At 45.0% G+C, this 19,847-nt stretch overlaps 1 pseudogene; it reads right to left on the bottom strand.

The window, feature by feature from the left end:
• Window positions 1-1,307: 1,307 nt before the first annotated feature.
• On the bottom strand, window positions 1,308-18,279 carry LOC148875787 (beta-glucosidase 18-like; annotated as a pseudogene).
• Window positions 18,280-19,847: the final 1,568 nt, after the last annotated feature.

Genomic DNA, 19,847 nt, shown 5'->3' with positions numbered 1-19,847 from the left:
TAGGGACGAAGAGGGCAGAACTGTCTCTTCTCTGTGGAGTTTGTGAGAGATCAAATCTCAATTCGCAGGAGGTGTCTCTTGCATCCACAAAACCCTAGTTCGAAATCTGATATTTCTGTTGGAATTTTCTCCTCTTTCTTCTTGGTTAAGAAACCTCCCAATATTTTGGGAGTTATCACAATCCAAATCAGTATTTGGATAGGGGATAATCTTAATCCTATCTACAGATTAAGTTAGTTAACTCCTGATCTTATCAGGAGGTTACCAGATTCAAATATAATTTGAATTTGGTCTCTTAGAGTGGATAAGGTTAAATACCCAATCCTTTTACTAATATTAATCTCAGATTCGCCCCATGAACAGGTGATCATATCAACCCAGTTCGAAATGGGCTTTTGCCCCATTAAGTGTTCAGTGTTTAACCAGTTTCCAATCTACTGCCTAGTTGGACTTCTTTGTATGGCGTGGGACCCAAGCATTGATCTACACACCAGCCACATGGGTTCGGCCCAACCATTATTACAAGGCCCAACCGAATTCACTGAAAGACTTAGTGACACCTTTGAGCCCATCACATGGACCCTATGGGCCCAACACTTACATTAAGTGGTCCCTAGGCCAAGCCATCTTATAAAAACCCAGGGACTATGGGCAGTTGCAAGATTAGCCCATCAGGTATTATCCTAAATGGTCTTACACTTAACCTCTTAGCCCTTAATGATCAAGCACTACCCGACAAGAGAAGACCTCTCTCTCGGCTGCAAGGAACAGTGCCGCACTCTCTACTCACATGGATCCTGGGAATTAAAACCTTTTGCAAATCTTTTGAAACCGTACATATACATATATATATATATATATATATATATATATATATATATATATATTAATTTTGCAAAACAAAATTCCAACGATTGAAATCAACTGCCAGTAGTTTGGTTTCCATCAGAGAGAGTGCATTCCCGATCATTACCATTGTCCGACAATGGGGCTGATCCTGTCACTATGACCACTCACTTAGATGAACTCTTAGACTACCCCAACATGTCCAGGTTTTGACCCCCACTAAGGATCTCACTGATTGACACATCAAAGACAACCCGATCTAATACCTAGTGATGTGTCATAATCGAGTCTAGGGGTCAGGTGTAACTTTCTAGTTTTGCCATCTGTCTGCAAGGTCTAGGGCAATACTGGAAATCTGGTCCGGTTCAAGGGTTCAAGCAATCCCATACTGCATGTGCCTTGGGTCTTACCCTGATGGCTGGAACAAGCCATCCCAACACTTAGTGGCACATAAGTAATCTTCACCCCCTCTGTAATTTAATCACGGCCTCACCATTTTCAGTGACAAAAATGGGTTTATTATTGTATCTTGTTTTAATGTACTCTATCATTTTTTCCAGTCCATTTGGAACTACGAAGAATCCAGACATCGGAGTTTGCAAAAAAACAGGAAACATCACAGATAAAGATAATTAAAAGGAGCATTAATTACTATATATGTAAATGAATAACAAACAGAGAGTGATATATAGGATAGGAAATGCGTATTAATATATATATATATATATATATATATATATATATATATATACCGGCTCTCGAATTGCCGTTCCATCCCTTTCACCGGTTAAGTAAACAAACCCTCCGACTGTAATACCTTCTCCGGTAGGACAAGGAAAGTTGATGCAGTCTCTGACATATAAACTTGAATAGTGGTTGATGCCGATGAAATCAATGCTGTTGGTTAGTCTGTTGGATTCCTCCACCGAGAACTTGGCAGTTGAGCACCAAGATGGTGACGCATCTCTGGAGGGTAATCTCCATATATCAAAGGATCTAACACCCTGATCAGTAACAATGGCAATCACTTGCATGATCTCTATGATTTGGTTAAAGTACATAATAAATGTACCTACTTTATAAAATTGTTTGGCCCTTACTTCCACATTAAGCGAAAGATTTTGGGTATTTTGATAAAGTTAGAGATGAACAAGGGTTTTAAAGACTGCTTGATACGGGTTGTCTCTCGAAGTATTTTCATCCTTCAGCTGATTTGGACAGTCAAATTGTTTGAACCATCACCTCGGAATTTACCAAAACTGTTGACTTGGCCATAGGCGTGATCTTTAATTTTTTATTTTGTGTAAATTTTTGAGATCCTGATTATTCCAAAGGAATGAAGGCGTCTTGCCCTGCTATTTTTACTAAAAAAAAATCCCTTTTTTGCTTCAAATCCCAATTTCTAATTTTTTATGTATAAAACATTAAAATTTGAAATAAAAGAATGAATTAAACCTAATATAAACCATATCCATTTGATCCAGATAGTCAAATGCTTCAGGTCGGTTTTTAAAACATGGACATATGGAGGCATCTGAAAGTAAGGCTCAATTTTTTTGGTAAATATGAATTTAAATCTATCTCTATATATAAGAGAGTTTCAAGCCATCTTTAGCCAATGTTCGAACTTTCATATACTTAAAATATCCCTTCTTTTTATTCAATTTTCCACCTTATTCTTACTGTTCCTAATAACCTAACCATCCTTTCCATCCACCTTATCTTTATTAATTTAATTTATTAAATTAAAAATTTTAAATACTTTTATGTATAATTTTTTAATCATTTCATGCCCAAATTTATTCGGTTCCCAGATGACCCAAAAGAGTGAGAGTACATGGGCAACCCAAAAGAGTGGCTAGAAAAGAACACAAGAATTTGCTATATTTCCCACTCAATTTATGAACCCGGGTATTGTTTCTCTAAATCAAATGTATCGTTTTCAAAGAGTTTTACAGTACTACACCCATGACCCAACAATAGAAGAGAGAAGGGTCTAAAGCATTAAATGTGCAAAATCAGGTGTATTAGGTGGTGTTTGATAAACCTGAAATCTGAAATTTGGAAAGTTAAAAAGATATTAAGTGTCTGAAACCTGAAAAGAGGCATAATGCTTTTCTACTTTGTAGAGGTTCTGAATAGATAAGGTTGTTTGTATTTGATCGAACCTTTGCCATTTGAAATTTCTTGATTTTACTATTTTACCCCTAAAACAAACTATTTGATAATTTTGAGTTCAATTTGTATTATTTCATAAAAAATAAATTACCAAATTCAAAAATAATATTAAAAATATGAATAAATTATAAAAATAAAAAATTAATTTATTAAAATAAGAATAAAATTGAAAAATACATATAAACTTATAAATTAAAAAATAAATAATTAAAAATTAAAATAATAATGAAAATAGTAATAAAGTCCATGAAGCAATGAGGAAATATTTAATAATTAGCAAATTAATATCTTAAAAACTGTTAAAATATTTAATAATTAATTAAAATTAAAATAATTAATAATTAATTTTACATCATTTGCAGCAGTTTTCTGTTTTTCATTAGTTGTAAAGTCTATGAAACAATAAACTATAGTGCATGGACTTACCATGCAATATAGAAAATCAGAGCCTGCCTGACAGCTTCACGATCTACCTCTTCCTCTCTCAAGGGTTCAAACATTATAGTTTGTATAACAATCCCTATAGAGCCACCTTGTTTTTTCTGCATGCACATGCATCAGTATCAATTCATACAGATGGCATCATCTAGATGAAAGTTTGTCTCACCAACGAGGGCTGGCTCGTTGGTGTGTTAACCCATTTGTTACAGTATTAATGTTGAATCAAATTGAAGACTTTCATACAATGATTTCTAGTTAAGGGTGTCAATAGATTGATTTTGGATCGGATCGATCCAAATCAAAATCAATTTAGACAGATTCGACGAATAAATAAGACATATTGAATTGAAACAATCTAGACTTAATGGTTCAAAATATTTATTGGACCTGATCCTTCGTTAATGGATTTATATTAGATTGGGTTAGTGGAAGTTAGAGGGTGGTGCGTTTAGGTTTATCTCACACAAAAAGGCCGTCCTTTAAATTACCTGATAACGCGTCCGATACAAATTAGCGGCCTTGGCGTGGGACAACAACATATTGTTACAAGTTCAATCTCCGAACAATGGCCTGGTGGATACAGTCCCCTGAGATACGCATAAAGAGTGTACGCGTTGGGCTCATTCAAGCTACTCCAGAACTTCACCCGATCCCCGAAGCTCCTAAAACAAATTTCCGCAAAATACACAAAATCTTCCCTGCAACAATAACCACCAACAAAATCAAAATCCCATTATCTATTTCCATTCAAACTCTATCTCTTTGATGTGGCACGATCCGGACACTCCTAACTGGCTGCTGACTGGCTCCTTATTGGCAATGGATGACACCTGAGAAGACGAAGGTGAAGGATTCCTAGGGGATTTGCCCGTGGGAATACTCCGAAGCTTAAGTTAGAACGTTGGGAGAGAAAGCAAAGAGTGTAAGCAGACTAAGAGTGTAGGTCACGCTGGATCACTAAGTTCTCAAGATTAGCTCGTGAGCAAGTAAGATAATTCAAGTTCAGATGAAAATCCGAGAGAGTCCTCTCCCCTTCAAATCGGGTGTAACCGCCATTGGGCTCCTGTCGCAGTCGTTACCTGCCAGGGCTGCGCAGGTGATCGTTACAACGTACTACCCGCTTGGATGAGGGACACATCCCGAAGGGACAGGCACGCCACCATCTGTTGAGAGATGTGGGTGTAGACTGTCAAATGGGCAGGGACTGTGCTGTCAGTCGAGAGACGTGGTGCAGTCTGACGGGTGCGGTCTTGTCAGATGTAAGCTTCCTGAGAGCGTCGCGTTGTTTAGTCGTGAGCTACTTTGTAGCGAGCTACCCTGTCGCATAGCGAGCTATCTTTGCCACATGCTACTTTGTAGCGAGCTCCTAGGGATACTTCGAGGTGGCCCTCATCGAGATTGTCTTCGGGGCAGTTCTTCTACCTAAGTGTTGGAGCAAGCTGGTTACCCTAGCTCGCGAGCAGAAATAGTCTTGGAGTATTCCCTTCTCAATAGCTCGGGAGACTTGGAACTCGCATTGTAGCGAGCTCCCCCTACAGTGAGTTATGATGTAGCAAGCTGTTCTACAGGCTCGTTACTTAGTTGCAGTCAAGGTGTGGTGCTGAGCTGTTACTTGTACTGAGTCAGGTCCACGTGTCATCATCTCAATGGGTCGGGTCAAATCATCCTCCATCAATTTCCCCCCACTCCTCGGTCTAAGAGTGCTACCTTAGCGTGAGGAGTTCATGAAGTGTGACGGGTTGATTTGGCCAAAGTTTCAAACTTGATTGACTGCTCATATTAAATGTGTGCACTGGAATTAGGAGATTTCTGACTTTTCGAATACAAAAAAATGCACTGAAGCAGCTCTTAACTCTAGATGTCGTGCAGCCACCATTACCTCAATCATGGGAGACGTGCAGCCAATCACATTTCAGTTTCAGAAGATGTGTGGTCAGCTTGACTGCGAACCATCAAATCTGTCTCAATCTGGGCCATTGGTCTAGGGGCACAGTGGCTATAAATAGGAGGGCCCCTAGGCCTCATTTTCTTTCATGCTAACTTGCTATCTTTGGCTTCTGAGGTCGCGCATCCATCTAGTCTACTCGAGCTCTTCTGTTCACACCGTTTCATTTTTTCTCGGTGTCTTAATCATTCTATCAATCATGTCTGGGTATCCGTACCATGTTTATTCCCGGGATGGTAACTAGGATGATGACACCCCCTCGAGCTCAGGGGGAGCTTGGGAGCAGGTTCTGGAGGCTCAGGAGACCTCCTGTGAAGTGGCCTCTACTTCTCGGGGGACGGAGCCTGACACCTTTGGCCCCTCCTCCATGACAGTGGAGAAACTCAGGTCTCTAATCCATTACTTTCACCTTCCTGGGGACCTCCTCTATAGTATCCCCACTGGTAACTTTCCTTGGGAACATGGTCCCAACGATATAGTGATTTTCCAGGAATAGCTCGAGCCTGGCCTGCGTCTTCCCCTGCACCCCCTAATATTGGACGTGTTAAACCATTTCAACATCACCATCAACCAGCTCCATCCCAACGCCATCCGGATCATGGTTGGGACCATTTCTTTGTGCTATGAGTATTGACTTCCCCTTGACCTTGATATTTTTTCTTCTATTCTCTGCATCAAGAATACTGCTCCCGGAGCTCCTCTGGAAAGACGTTTTTACTACCTCTCTCCCCGCCGTGGCTATAAGCTCTTGCACGAGCTATCGAACAAGATTCCTGCCTGGAAGTGGGACTATTTTGTGGTCCGTAACCCCGAGGGGTGGCCCTTCCCAACTTCCTGGAGGGGTGCCATCTAGGACCTCGGGGCCAAGTTGGACCCTGAAATTCAGAAAATGATGTTGTCTTGGGCATCGGTAGGCTTCCTCTGTTCAGACTACTTGACCGAGGAGAAGATTGTGCAAGCTGGCCTGAGTCTGGGTAGGTTGCCTTTTTAGGTCGCATAGTGCCTTGTAAAAATATCATGTGTATACATATGCTTTGTTTTTTTTTTTTATTGAACTAGTACCCTGTGGTTTTTTTGCCAGTCATCATGTCTAGTGTTGACGCGCGTCACCTTCTCTCGAGCAACCAAAAGCGCATAGTGAAGAGGTCGCATCCTGACCGGTCTCCCCCCTTTGGGGGCACTGAGTTTGAGTCTGTTGAGCCAGACTTTACTTCTCCATCGCCTGAAGTTCCGTTGCCTCCATCTGAAGGAGGTGTTGGCGGAGGTAGCCTCGAGGAGGGCGAGCTCCCGCAACAAGGGGTGGTTCCCCCTAGTCCTTCCAGTCCATTTCCCTACCCATGGCTCCTAGTAGGGAACTGGGAGGGTGTTAACGATTACGTTGTGGCCAGGCGGAAGAGCCGAAGGGTGATCTGCAATAAGGAGATCGCTAAGTGGGGGGCGATGGAGCCCGGGGAGCTCGCCGCGCTCACTGCCTCTCACTGTATGGTGGTAAGTGGTTCTTCCCCTCTTCTCATTTTTTGCTTCCTCTTGCTGTCTTCTGACCTTAGTCTCTTGTTGGTAGGTGAACTCCGCCATCCATGCCATGGCCCTTCAGACGAACATCCACTCTAGCAACGCTCGCAATCAGAGGGTCATCGTTCAGAAGCTCTAGGGCGAGCTCGACCGGACCCAAGGCGAGCTCCTTCACACTCGCAAGTCGAGCGAGGCCCAGGAGTTGCTCGTCTGTGACCAGGAGGCGTAGATCGCTAGGCTTTCTAAGGAGAGTGTGCGCTACAGGGAGGAGTCATCAAGGGTGGCAGCGAAGAGGGAGATCCTTCGCCAACAGGTTTGGAACTTGGAGTCCACACTTCTGGACCAAACTCGGAACTTCGACATCATGGTGGAGGCCGAGCGGGAGAAGGCAGTCTGGGACTTCAAGTACTCCCAGGAGTATCACAAACTCCAAGTGGAGTATGGCTCGAGCTCGTACCGCTCTGGATTCAAGCTCTGCCGCTGGTTGGTCCGAAAGAAATTCTCTGGGCTCAACCTTAACGGCATCACAATGAGGGTCCTGGCTCCCGAGATGGCAGACAAGGCGGAGGAGGAAGAGCCTGACTCCCTAGAGGATGAGGATGAGGTGGAGGAGGTGGACCCCTGAGGCTGGCGGCTCTGCTTTTCTGTTCTTCTGATTACTGGTGGCTCCCGGGTGCCAGAACCTGGTCTTGAAAAGATCTTCTTGGGCGATTGTGCCCTTTTTTCTCTTTGTTGAACTTTCTCAAGCTGTTTAGCTCGGCCTTTTTTTTTTTTTTATGGCATGGCAATGAAATTTCTCTTTTCTTCTAAGTATGGTGTGCTCTTCTATTTTTTTCCAAAGTGATCTCATCACGCGAGCTATTAGAGCTGCATACCCAAAGTAGGATTTTTTGGTAATCATTATCCCAAGTTATCCCTTAGTGTTTGAGGTATTTCTATGGTATACTGCAAAGCGATTACCATGTATGCTCAAACTATATGTTTGTAGATTGTTCCTTGGTTCAATTGATGTGTTGAGGCGAGCTGTGCTTCGTAGGGTTCAGACCCGAGCTGCCTACGCCTCTGATATTTCATATTTTGCCTTCACCACTGAAGTGGCTAAGTCTTTCTTGATGTCGAGGTCTTAGTTAACTCGATGTCTTAGCCCTTAAGCTGAGGGGGTGACTTATAGTCTGCCCTTGAAGTTTGCCCATGCCATTGGAGGCGACTAGGTCTTATTGCGTCGAGGTCGTGTCAGCTCGGCATTTTGGCCCTTAGGCTCTGAGAGTGACTTGTGGTCTACTTAGTAGTTTGCCCATGCCATAGAGGCGACTAGGTCTTGTTGTTCCGAGGTCGTGTTAGCTCAGTGGTTTGGCCCTTAGGTTCTAGGAGTGATTCATGGTCTACTTAGTAGCTCGCCCATGCCATGGAGGCGACTAGGTCTTATTGTGCCGAGGTCGTGTTAACTCGACATTTTGGCCCTTAGACCTTGGGAGTGGCTCGTGGTCTACTCAATAGTTACAGGTAATACTGCTTTAGGTTGACAATATTCCATGCTCAAGGTACTTGTTTCCCTTTAAGGGTTTCGAGCTCGTATGTTCCTTCTCCAAGCACCTGTTTCACTCAGTAGGGTCCTTCCCAATTCAGTCCGAGCTTCCCAACGTTGGGCTTAGGTACCATAACTTTACGAAGGACCAGGTCGCCGATGCGGAGGTTCCGCTTCTTGACCCTGGCGTTATAGTACCGAGCTACTCTTTGTTGGTAAGTTGCGGTCCTGATATATGTGAGGTCCCTTACTTCATCGAGTAGGTCAAGGTTGGTACGTAGCTCGTCTTTATTTGCTTTGTCATCATATGCTTCCAGTCGTAGCGAAGGAACCTTAATTTCAGCTAGGATGACTGACTCGGTGCCGTAGGTGAGGTTGAAGGGAGTCTCTCTTGTGGCGATCTTCTTTGTGGTTTGGTAAGCCCATAGAACACTAGGTAGCTCATCTGCCCATAGTCTTTTAGCTCGGTCTAGGCATGCCTTTAGTCCATGGAGAATAGCTCTGTTCGTGACCTCTGCCTGACTGTTTGCTTGAGGGTGTGTGACCGAAGTGAAGTTCTATCGGATTCCCATGTCTTAGCACCAGTTATGGAATTTGATGTCCTCGAACTGCTTATCGTTATCAGAAATCAATACCCGAGGTAATCCAAAGTGGCACACTATGTTCTTCCAAAAGAAGTTCTAAACATTTCGGACTGTGATCGTTATAAGAGGTTCAACTTCTACCCACTTGGTTAAATATTCCACTGCTACCACTAGAAACTTCCTCTGGCCTATTGCTGGTGGAAATGGTCCAAGTATATCGATGCCCCATTGGGCGAAAGGTCACAGATTGGTGAGATACTTGAGATCGATAGTGGGCTGATGGTGGATATTGGCATGCTTCTGGCACTTGTCACACTTTCTAACAAGCTTAATAGCGTCTGCTTTCATTGTTGGCCAGTAGTATCCCTATCGTAGTACTTTTTGGGCGAGGGCCATGCCCCCCAAGTGTCCACCGCACAGGCCCTCATGAGTGTCGCAGAGTACGAGCTCGGCTTCGGAAGGTCGCAAGCGGCGTAGGTAGGGGAGCGTGTAGGATCTTCGGTACAGCCGTTCATCTATCATGACATATTTGGCTGCCTGATGCTCTACCCTTCTGGTGGCATTGCGATCCATAGGGAGGGTCCCATGTAGCAAGAAGCTCGTGAGCGGGTCAATCCAGCTCGGCTCTGCTTGAATGACAGGAGCGATGTCCTCTGCCCCCCCCCTCCCCGAGAATGCTAGGCCGAGGCAGGTTCTCTATGTACACGGTTCTCATGGTGTTATCACTAGTGCTGGCTAACTGGGATAGGGCATCGGTCTCAGCGTTTCAGACCTCGGGACTTACCTGATGAAGTGTGACTGGAAGTTGGGAAGAGCCTCTCTTACTTTGGCTAAGTAAGCAATCATAGTTGATTTGCGAGCTTTGTATTCTCCTCTGACCTGATTGACCACGACCTGGGAATCGTTGCAGATGATAATGTGCTTGGCTTTCATTTCTTTGTCTAGAGCTAGCCCGGCTATCAATGCTTCATACTCTACTTCATTGTTGGATGTCGCGAACTTGAAGCGTAGTGCGTACTCAGTTTCGTGCCACTTGGGCCGTCAGAACTATTCCGGCTCTACTGCCCTGCTGGTTTGAGGAGCCATCTACGTGAAGGATCCAAGGCTCCTCATCCTAGTTCGCACATTGCCTAACTAGGAGAGATGCTGCACTGGTTGCTACCTCACGGTGCTCAGATTCAACCGGCCTGGGAGCTCTGGGCTTGCCCGAGCTGGGGGCCTCATGCACAACCGACCTGGGGACTTTGGAGCTAAAAGTGCACCCCACAATGAAATCTGCTAAGGCTTGGGCCTTAATAGAAGTTCGTGGCTTATATTGGAGGTCATACTCGCTAAGCTCAATGACCCACTTCGTCAATTAACCAGAGACCTCGGGCTTGAGTAAGACTTGCCTCAGAGGTTTGTTGGTGAAAACGATAACAGTGTGAGCTTGAAAGTACAGACGAAGCTTTTGGGCTGCAATGACCGGTGCATATGCTAGTTTTTCTATCTCTGGATATCTCGTTTCTACTCCCTGCAACACTTTACTAACAAAGTAGATAGGTCATTGGACCCGATCTACCTCTTTTATTAGTACCGAGCTGACCACTTCGTCACTTGCCGAGAGGTATAGCTCTAAAACATCGCCCTCTTCGGGCCGGGTTAAGACCGGTATGCCAGCGAGGTACTTTTTGAGCTCATCAAATGCGAGATGACAATCATGGGTCCATTCAAACCCTTTGCTTTTAATTGCCTTAAATAAAGGTAGGCAGCAATTTGCTGACTTGGACATGAAGCGGCTTAGGGCGGCTATTCAACCATTCAGCCTCTGAACCTCCTTCATTTTTCGGGGTGGTCTCATAGCTAAGATGGCCTTTATTTTGTCCGGGTTGGCTTCAATGCCGTGCTGGTTTATGATGTATCCTAGAAATTTACTCGATGTGACACCAAAGAAACACTTATTCGGGTTTAGCTTCATATTGAATCTACACAAGATTTCAAAAACTAACTTCAAGTCTTGTATTAAATCACATGAGAATTGGGTTTTGACAACCATGTCGTCTATATAACATTCTACTTTTTGGCCAATCAATGGCTCAAACTGTTTGTTTACAAGTCTTTGAAGGGTCACCCCGGCATTTTTCAACCCAAAGGGCATGACCTTGTAGTAGTACAGGCCGAGCTCGGTTATGAACGCAGTTTTCTCTTCATCAGCAGAGTCCATCCTGATCTGATTGTAGCCCGAGTAGGCATCTAGAAAGCTCAACAACTCATGCCCTGAGGTCGCGTCCACCAGACGGTCGATCCTGGGAAGTGGGAAGCAGTCCTTGGGGCAAGCTCGGTTCAAGTCGATGTAGTCAACACACATGTGCCATTTACCGTTAGCCTTTTTCATCAGAATGGGGTTGGCCACCCAGCTCGGGTAATGGACTTCCCTGATAAAATCGACTACAAGGAGCTTCCCAACCTCCTCGTCGACTGCCCTCCATCACTCTGGGGCTAGGTTGCGTTTCTTCTGTCTAACGGGCCTAACTATATGATTAGTATTAAGTTTATGAGTTATGATGATAGGGTCTATGCCAGGCATTTCTGCCGTAGACCATGCAAAAACTGTTAGACAGTTTTTGTATGCCCTTAGCTTCAATCTGATTTGATGTACTTTTGTTATTTAGTGGAAATAAATAAAGTGCATGTTTGATTCATGTTGTTTGGTTTAATTCTGTGTAAAACCCTAAAACTGGACATTTATAGAGACTCGTGTTAGTTTTAAATGTTCACAACCGTTGGATAAGTCTGGGGAGATTTATCCTGCCAAGGTTGATACTGGTGTGCCACCAAGTGTTGGGATGGCCTGTCTCAGCCACCAGGGTAAGACCCGAGGCACATGCAGTATGGGATTACTTGAATCCTTGAACCGGACCAGATTTCTAGTATTGCCCTAGACCTTGGAGACAAATGGGCAAAATTGGAAAGTTACACCTGACCCCTAGACTCGATTATGACACTTCACTAGGTGTTGGATCAGGCTGCCTTTGATATGCCAATCAGTGAGATCCTTAGCGGGGATCAAAACCTGGGTATGTTGGGGCAGTTTGAGAATTCATCTGAGTGGGTGATCATAGTGACAGAATCAGCCACTTTGTCGGACAAAGGGTAATGATCGGGAATGCACTCTCTCTGATGGAAACCAAACTGCTGGCAGTTGATTTCAATCATTGGAATTTTGTTTTGCAAAATTAATATATTTATATATATATGTACGATTTCAAATTGTTTGCAAATGGTTTTAATTCCCGGGATCCATGTGAGAGGAGAGTGCGGCACTGTTCCTTGCAGCCGAGGGAGAGGTCCTCTCTTGTCGGGCAGTGCTTGATCATTAAGGGCTGAGAGGTTAAGTGTAAGACCATTGAGGATAATACCTGATGGGCTCATCTTGCACCTGCCCACAGTCCCTGGGTTTTTATAAGATGGCTTGGCCCAGGGACCACTTAATGTAAGTGTTTGGCCCATAGGGTCCATATGATGGACTCAAGGGGTTCATTGAGTTTTTCAGTGAATTCGGCTGGGCCTTGTATTAAAGGCTGGGCCGAACCCATGTGGCTGGTGTGTAGATCAATGCTTGGGTCCCATGCCATACAAAGAAGCCCAACTGGGCAGTAGATTGGAAAGTAATTAGACACTGAACACTTAATGGGCCAGAAGCCCATTTCGAGGTGGGCTGATATGATCACCCATCCTTGGGGTGAATCTGAGATTAATGTTAGTAAAAGGATTGGGCCTTTAGCCTTATCCACTCTTGGAGACCAAATTCAAATTAGATTTGAATCTAGTAACCTCCTGATAAGATCAGGAGTAAGCTAACTTTATCTGCATATAGGATTAAGATTATCCCCTATCCAAATACTGATTTGGATTGGGATAACTCCTAATTAGGAGGATTCTTAATTAAGAAGAAAGGAGGAGAAACCCTAACCAAAAAGGAGAGAAATACAACAGATTTCGAATCAAGAGAAATCGCAAGAAAGGTTCCTGCGAATTGAGATCAGATCTCATACTCCAAAAAAAGAAAGAAGAAGCAGTTCAGCTTTTTCGCTTTTGGAGTTCTCCTCCTACCGCCGCCATCTATTTTTGCAAGATTAGATCTTTGCAGAAAAAGAAAGTCAAGAAATCTGTTCTTGACATCAGTCTTGCAAGAAAGACAGAAAAAGATTCAGTGTTTAGTACTTCCAGAGGATTCTTGTGAAGGATCCAGTGTGTAGGACGCACTCTGCTGGTTCTGTTCCATCCACAGCTGTGTCATCTTCAGCAGGAACGGATCTTGGAGCATTCTTTGGGCGTGAACACCAACTTTGGGAGATAGTGCTTCTCCGGATCAGGTATATTCCTCCCATTTGTCTTTTGGTACAGATCTGGTTTGATTATGGTTCAAGTATAATCATTGAATATTGTATTCTAAATTTAGGGAATATGATTCCCAGTTGGGAGAAGGTAGGAAATTTTTGAAATTCGCCCACCCATTCTGCAACCTTTATGGCGTCCATTAGATGGATCCTACCATTCTTTCAAAAACATCTAAATTTTCAAGTAAAAAGTGTACCAGTTTAAATCACAGAGGCTCCTTAATGGAAGCACCGATCTGAAGAGTTTGGGCTGGGTCTTCCGCTGAGGTCGGGATGGAGACGGTCTCTTTTGTGGGCGCAGCTCACTCCTCCCTCTTCTCCGTAGGTCGCTCCAGCTCGAGGTCATCGGCTGCATTGGCTTTCCCTTTAAGGGCGGCCACGAAGCACTTGCGAGACTCAAGCTGGTCACCTCGCGCTATCCCGATACCAAAGTCTGTAGGGAACTTCATGGCCAAGTAGTAGGTGGACACCACAACCCGTAAGGCATGGGTAATTAGCCGACCTACTATGGGGTTATACGGGGAGGGGGTTGCGATCATTAAGAAATCGTGGTTGAGCCTCACTATGCTAGGCCAAGCACCGACCTCCACGGGTACTGTAATCCTTCCCAAGGGCCTGACTTCCTCTCCGCTAAAGCCTACCAGGGGAGTGTTCGCGAGCTTTAGATCGCTCTCCTAGAGCTGTAGTTGGTCGAAGGCTGCTTTGAAGAGGATGTCCGTCGAGCTGCCTGAGTCGACGAGGACGCACCTGACTTCGAAGTCGTTGATCTTCACCTTTATGATGAGCGCATCATCATGGGGGTAGTGGATCCCGCGCGCATCATTTTCTATGAAGAAGATGGGGTCTTCCAACCTTGGCCACTTTGGGGGATTTTGCTCTTCCCTGGCGGCTTTGCGAGCTGATGCGCGAGCTGTAGCTAAGGTACAACTCGCCACAATCGAGCCTCCAACTATGACATGGATGGTCCCTCGAACTGGTCTCTCTTCGGGGGGCTTCTTCTGCAGCTGTTCCACTTGTCTGCTAGACTCGGGAGCATCTCTACTCTGCTCCCCTTGCCAACCTGCTTTATTATTATTATTATTATTATTACTTTGTACAAAATTTCGCAAATATCTGCGACGGATGAGTTCTTTTATCTCATTGTAGAGACTTTTACAACTTTCGGTACTATGACCATGATCATTATGAAAGCTACAATAAAAATTTTTATTTTTGGCATTAGGGTCGGCCTTCAGCTGAGGTGGCCACTTCATGTACGGAGCATCCTTGATCGCCATGAGGATCTCGGCCTGCTTCCCATTAAGGGGTGTATGGTCCCTTTCTACTGTTGAAGCTCGGAAAGGTTGATTTGTCTTTGGCCCCCGAGCTTGGTCCTTCTTCTTCCTGCTATCTCCCTGAGATGGTGGCTTTGGTTCCCTCTTCCTTTTCTCAAGGGCCTGCTCGCCTTTCTAGTTGATTTCCTCCTCTGTTCCTATGAACCAATCTGCGAGCTTGAGGAACTCGGCCACGGTTTTGGGTTGATTGACAACTACGTGCCACTTGAACTCTTTGTGGGTGATACCTCGCTTGGCTGCGGTGAGGCAAACTACGGGATCCAGGTCAGGTATTTGCAAGCAAGTGTCATTGAACCGCTTGATGTAGCTCCGAATGGATTCCCCTTCCTTTTGGACTATACCGATGAGGCTTTCTTGAGTTCTTGGGCACCTTTTGCTGGTGACGAAGTGGGAGGTGAAAACTTGCATGAACTACGCCCAGCTTCTTACCGAACCGGGCACGAGGTTTCGGTACCAGGTGCGAGCTACTCCTTTGAAAGTAGTGGAAAAGGCCACACACATGTAGGACTCGCTGGCTCTTGCCAGGTGCATCTGGGACTAGAAGGCATCCACGTGGTCATTTGGATCGAAGGATCCATCATACTTATCCAATGGAGGGAGCTTGAAATCCCTTGGCATGGGGACAGCAATGAGTTTTGGAGGTAACGAGGAAGAGACTGAGAGGAGAGGGGTAGCTTCCACTGAGAGGAGTTCGGGAGAGAATCAGGTAGTAGTTTAGTGAGCTCGCCGACATCTTTGCTGCTGCTTTGCTAGCTCGGTGTTGGTGGTTGACACTTCAGTATCGCCAAGCTTGATAGGCTCAGACTGCTGGTGGTGACTCTAGACCGAAGGGCCTGGCCTATAGTCTGCGGCTAGGACCTCAAATGGATTCTCCGCGAGTGGGAGCTTGAATTGCGACGGTCAGGGCAACATGGGCGGGCTTGGTTGGCTGGGAGGCCCCCGACCTGTCCACAGGCTGCGAGGTGGGGGTAGTAGGCCTCTCCTTCTTGCTATGGGAGGAGGCTTGACTCTTGGTAGGATCCTAAGCCTGGGAGGCCTCTCCCCGACGAGGTTAATCACTCCAGTGGGAGGGCTTGGTCTACTTTGTGGCCGGATGCCGAGGGGGAAGCGACGACTGGGCTTGAGGCAGAGAGGGGAACTGCTGCTGGAACTGGTATTGGGAAAAGTGGTGCAGCACTTGTTGTTGATATAGTTGGAATTGTTGAAATTGTTGCATTTGAACCTGCATGGCTTGCATGCATTGCATTAAGTCCTCCAACTGGTTCAGGTTGGCTACTGGAGGCACAACCGAGGGTTCAGAAAAGGTTGCTCCAACTGTGGAAGAGAGTGGAGCGACTGCGGGTGCCACAGTGAGGGGCACGTTCAAACTGGGGACTCTGTCCATGGAGAGGGGGACAGTGAACTATCCAATACAGACAATAAGAAGCTAGGGCTGCTCCCCAGAAGCGTTCTGGCTGGTACCACGTCCAGCGTTACTGGAAGAAGCCATGAATGCTGAGTTTTTGGAAAAAGAAACTGTAAAATCTTAGAGGAAGGCTTTCAGAAGCACTTCCCATAGACGACGCCAAATGATGCGGCACGATCCGAGCACTCCTAGCTGGCTGCTGACTAGCTCCTTGCCAGCAATGGATGGCACCTGAGAAGACGAAGGTGAAGGATTCTTGGGGGATTAGCCCGGCGGGAATACTCCGAAGCTTAATTTAGAACATTGGGGGAGAAAGCAAAAAGTGCAAAGAGGCTAAGAGTGTAGGTCACGCTGGATCACTAAGTTCTCAAGATTAGCTCATGAGCAAGTAAGATAATTCAAGTTCAGATGAAAATCCGAGAGAGTCTTCTCCCCTTCAATTAGAGGGCTTTTATAGGGGCGCTCATGTCAAATCGGGCATAACCGCCACTGGGCTTTTGTCGCAGCCATTACCTGTTAGTGCTGCACAGGTGATCGTGACAATGTACTATGCGCTTGGATGAGTGACACGTCCCGAAGGGACAGGCACGCCACCATCTGTCGAGAGACGTGGGTGCAGACTGTCAAATGGGCAGGGACTGCACCGTCTATCGAGAGACGTGGTGGAATCTAATAGGTACGGTCTTGTCAGATAGAAGCTTCCTGAGAGCGTCGTGTTGCTTAGTCGTGAGCTACCCTATTGCATAGTGAGCTATCTTTGCTGCGAGCTCCTAGGGATACTTCGAGGTGGCCCTCATCGAGATTGTCTTTGGGGCAGTTCTTCTGCCCAAGTGTTGGAGTGAGCTAGTTACCCTAGCTCATGAGCTGAAATAGTCTTGGAGTATTCCCTTCTTAGTAGTTCGGGGGACTTGGAGCTCGTGTTGTAGCGAGCTCCCCCTATAGTGAGTTATGACGTAGCGAGCTGTTCTACAGGTTCATTACTAGTTGTAGTCAGGTTGTGGTGCTAAGTTGTTGCTCATGCTGAATTAGGTCCATGTGTCATCATCTCAATGGGTCAGGTCAAATCATCCTCCATCACTCTTCATCACAAATACACACACTCTTCCCTAGAAATTTGTGTTTTATAATTCATAAAATCTAAACCATATGCAGATAGGAGAAATGAATGTTCATGGGCTTACTGTATTAGAGGGCTCAGCCATCCCCCATATCTGTCCTCCAGTTCTTGTGGCAGGTCATGATGATACAAGGTCACAAACGGTTCGATCCCTGCCGGCACAAGCCTTAATTTGTTACAGACGATAAGAGGAACACTGTAGGAGATTGTCTATGATACTGTTAGAATTCTAGTCTTAGGTCTATCAGTCCAGATTTGGTTAGAATTTCAAGTCTCTGGCTCACCTCTCAGTAGGAGATTGTCTATGATACTGTTATAGAACGCGATCCCCGTAGGATTAACGTCTCCAAACCTCCCTCCTACAGCATAGCATACAAGGAACTTAGTTAATTGGGATTTATCATTTATGAAGAAGGTGCATATGATTTTTTTTTTCTTTTCTTTTTAATGCTTACGAGGTAAAATCCTGGCCCAAGAAATGGAAAAACGATAAGCATTTACTCCCAGCAAATGCATCAGGTCGATGTCTTGTTGCGCGAAACCAAGTAAATTAAAGGGTAGGTAGGCTGTTAGTTCAGAATTCAGATTTTACATTGATGAAGATTTCCAGGTAAGTAAAGGATTAAAGTCAATTCTGTTACCAAGTAGAGATGGTAATGGTCGTTTGCCGTATCTGCATTTTCCCCTGTTTTGATCTTCCCTGATTAATAAGAAAGAGCATACCATTACTAGAATCTAGAGATTCCCAGAGACAGAGATAGAGAGATAGAAGGGGGGGGGGGTTATCTTCACCTGGAATGTGGCTAAACACATCCCAATTGCTTAGACCCCTGCCACCTTCAAGAATTGCTCCCTCAGTCTGCAATTTGGACGATTGACAAGAAATTCAAACAATAGAACAATCAAAAACAGAGTTAGGAAAATCAGTAGACAACTAAAATTAGCAGAGCAGGAATGATAGGCACCTGATAGGTGGAAGTGCTAGTTCCGAAGCGAAAGTCGACTGGGAATTGATTTCTGTGGATGGTCTCCTCATGAGAGTTGCTCACTATAAAAGCCAGAGTAAGTGTTAGATAGTTTTGTATGCCCTTAGATTCAATCAAAATTGATGTACTTTATGAGTTTATTGTAAATGAATAAAAGTGCATATTTGATTCATGTTCCCTTGGTATGTTTCTGTGTAATACCCTTAAACTGGACACTTATTGAGACTCGTGTTAGTTTAGAAAGTTCACAGCCAGTGGGTCGGTCTGGGGAGACCTATCCTGACAAGGCTGACACTGTGGTGTCATCAAGTCGGTTGAGGTGGCTTGTCACAACTACCGGGGTGAGACCCCAGGCACATACAGTGTGGGATTAATTGAATCTTTGAACTGGACCAGATTTCCAGTATTGCCCTGGACCTTGGAGATTGATGGGCAAAACTGGAAAGTTACACCCGACCCCTAGACTCGATTATGATACTGCACTAGAGTCGGATCGGGGTGTCTTTGATGTACCAATCAGTGAGATCCTTAGCGGGGGTCAAAACCTGGGTATGTTGGGACAATCCGAGAATTCACCTGAGTGGGTGATCATAGTGACAGGATCAGCCCCTTTGTCGGACAAAGGTAATGATCGGGGATGCGCTCTCACTGTTGGAAACCAAGACTGTCGGCAACCGATTTCAACCGTTGAGATTTGTTTTGCAAAGTATATTTTATATGAGATATAAAAGTATATATATTATGATTTCTAAAATGTTTGCAAAAGGTTTTAATTCCCGGGATCCATATAAGTGGAGAGTGCAACACTGTTCCTTGCAGCTGAGAGAGAGGTCCTCTCTTGTCAGGCAGTGTATGATCATTAAGGGCTGAGAGGTTAAGTGTAAGACCATTGAGGATAATACCTGATGGGCTAATCTTGCATCTACCCACAGTCCCTGGGTGTTACAATGTGGCTTGGCCCAGGGACCACTTAGGGTAAGTGTTGGGCCCATAGAGCCCATTTGATGGGTTTCAGGGGGTGCACTGTCTTTAACAGTGTATTCGACCAGGCTTTGTAACAAAGGCTGGGCCGAACCCATGTGGCTGATGTGTAGATCAATGTTTGGGTCCCACGCCATACAAGGAAGCCCAATTGGGCAGCAGTTAGGAAGGTTGAGTGAGCACATAAGCTTAATGGGCCTAAAGCCCATTTCGAACTGGGCTATTTATTTACTTAATTACAGGGGCAAATTCTGAGATGGATTAGCAGATAGGATAGGGTCTTAATCCTATCCACTCAGATAGTCCAGATCTGAATGTGATTCTGATCTAGAAACCTCCTAATGGGATTAGGATAAAACTATTTTAATCTGCAGATAAGATAAGGGTTTATCCTTATCACTAGAAGAGAAGGCTGATCCAAATATGATTTGGATAAGCACCTCCTAATGGGATTAGAAGCTGATCTTTTAAGTTAACAAAAAGAAGGAGGGGGCGGCAGCCTTGAGAGAGACCAACATGAAACACATCAGATCCACTTTAGTGCAGAAATCAAGAAGAGAGAATTCTGCATCCTGCGAATACTCTCTTGCCGCCTATCTGCTCTTGTCGCCCTG

The sequence above is a fragment of the Nelumbo lutea genome, chromosome 1 (genome assembly GCF_056320005.1).
Source record: "Nelumbo lutea isolate HS-2025 chromosome 1, American lotus-T2T, whole genome shotgun sequence".
In the NCBI taxonomy this organism is placed as follows: domain Eukaryota; kingdom Viridiplantae; phylum Streptophyta; class Magnoliopsida; order Proteales; family Nelumbonaceae; genus Nelumbo; species Nelumbo lutea.
This window is presented reverse-complemented; position numbering and strand designations above follow the sequence as displayed.